The sequence below is a fragment of the Notolepis coatsorum genome (genome assembly GCF_963971535.1).
Source record: "Notolepis coatsorum genome assembly, chromosome: 8".
Taxonomy (NCBI): Eukaryota; Metazoa; Chordata; class Actinopteri; order Aulopiformes; family Paralepididae; genus Notolepis; species Notolepis coatsorum.
The window spans coordinates 41,071,608-41,073,987 of NC_140172.1; positions in this window are offsets into that span (position 1 = coordinate 41,071,608).

A 2,380-nucleotide genomic window follows, 5' to 3' on the forward strand; every position below is an offset into this window, starting at 1 on the left:
GCGCCGTTGGGACAGCTGTCCTTCAGGACCGCGTTCCTTCTGGCTGTCACTTCCGCTAAATGCGTAGGTGAGCTCTGTGCTCTCTCGGTACGAGTGCCTGTCTTTTCGGACCGATTGCGGTGTCACTCTGCGACCTGATCCTGCTTTCGTGCCTAAGAATATCCGGAGTTCCTTCCGCTCCCGGGATATTGTGGTTCAGGCGTTTCGTCCTCCTCCTCACACTAGTGAGTTAGTTGCGGGCCTTCACCTGTCATGTCCAGTCCGTGCTTGGGAATTTACTTCAGCCGTACTCAGGATTTCAGGGTTACCGACCAGCTTTTTGTCTGTTACGGTGGGGCTCGTGCTGGTAAGGCACTGTCAGAGCAGCGCCTGTCCCATTGGTTGTGCGAGGGTGTTACCCTCTGCTACACGTTCGCTGGGCAGGATCCCCCTGGGGGCGTCAGGGCGCACTCCACTCGTGGGGTGGCTGCCTCTGCCGCTCTCCTGGGTGGGGCCTCGGTGGAGGCCGTCTGTGCTGCAGCTTCATGGTCCTCCCCGGGCTCCTTTGTAAGGTTTTTCCTCATGGACATGACCGGGGGTTCTGTCTCCCAGGCGGTTCTGGGGTCTGTGGCCTTTCCTGCTTCCCGTCCTTTGGTCGGGTAGCAGGAGTGTATGGGTATGGGCCACAGTGTGTTGAGTCACACGTGGTTCCGCCTGTACGGTGTGTTCAAGGGGTTCTAGGATCATGCTTATTATAGAACAGTAGAAAATTATCAACATTATGGAATGTTGCAGTCCAGGCGGCTGTACCTCATGTCATGAAATAAATTAATAAATAACAAACACACATACCTGCTTCCTCCCCAGCAGGTTTGTATTGACGCCAGAGTGCCGCTTTTGTCAGATTGCTTGGAAGTAACTTGGCAGTGTAGTCTCTGTGGCCAGGATGTCTACCAGGCAAGACAATAGAATGGACCTCTGCATAATTGGTGAGAAAATCCACCACACGCTGACAGTCTTCTTTACAGAGAAACTTTTTGTGAGTTCTCGGTTGTTTTTTTCTATCACGTGGTGTCATTCCATTTGTCTTGTAGTGCTTGATAATAGCTTTGAGAAGTCCACAGCTTATCCTAAACAAAAAAAATATTGAAATAATTATTATACACACATACACACAGTCCCTGCTAGAGCCAATGATAATGTCTTCAATACAGTCACGTGCTTTGCACTATATAGAATATTATTGTATAGTACTGTTATACAATGAGTGCAGGTCTGGAAGGAATGTGAATCACTACCCACCTTCAAAAACACTCTCAAAGAACACCTACGGGAGACTGCAATTCAAAACTGGCCCCTACAAATGTCAGTATTCCAATGTACAGCCCCACCCAACCCCACCCCACCTACCCAACCTCCTCCAATGTACAGTTTCTATGTCAAATGTATGTGAGTATTCCAATGTACAGTGTCCCCCCCCTACCCAACCCCCCCCCCCCCCACCCCCACCTATGTACAGCCCCACCCCACCTACCCAACCTCCTCCAATGTACAGTTTCTATGTCAAATGTATGTGAGTAATCATCTTCAGTGACCTGTCCCCCCTACCCAACCCCCCCCCCCCCCCCCACCTCCAATGTACAGCCCCACCCCACCTACCCAACCTCCCCAATGCACATGTTTCTATGTCAAATGTATATTTTTTAGTATCACAAACAGTACTGTATTTGAAAATCTGGTATGTCATAAATGTATAGATGTAGCAGTACTGTCTATCTGTATGTTGTGTGTGTCATATGATGAATTGAAAATGGGGGACCCTGATGGAAACAAGACGAAAGTCTTTCTCAGGTCTGCATCCTCTTAACAATGTATTGAGCTGTACTGTACTGTACCCATTCTGCAATCTGTTAATAAACTAATCAATCAAGGGTCTGCTATGACATCACTACTATGACAACACAATTCAGAATGTTCCAGAATGTATACTAGCCTGTACTACCGGTCATAGTTACACATACACACAGAATAATAATGGCACACTTACCCATGGAGAAAGCAGAATGTGGCCCGGCAGACCACGACGTTATGGAATCTGTACACTGTCCGTGAAGCTTTGCGAATGGTGTTTACTCTCTTGGTGCTCTGTGTGACTTCAGAATCATGATGCATGTTGTATAGCCGAGAGGCAGACACATGTCCTCTCTTTAGGCGTCAATGAGGCCATGTCCAGTCTGCTATTGTAAATCAATTCTTCCGACAGTTTGTTATACACGACAACGCCTGCCGTTCGGAATCTCTTTCCGCCTTTATAGCATTTGCAATTAAACGTCTTATTTTTTCCAATTCTTCATTGGTGTCACTGTCTACGGTTACAACAGACATAATATCTGCGACATGT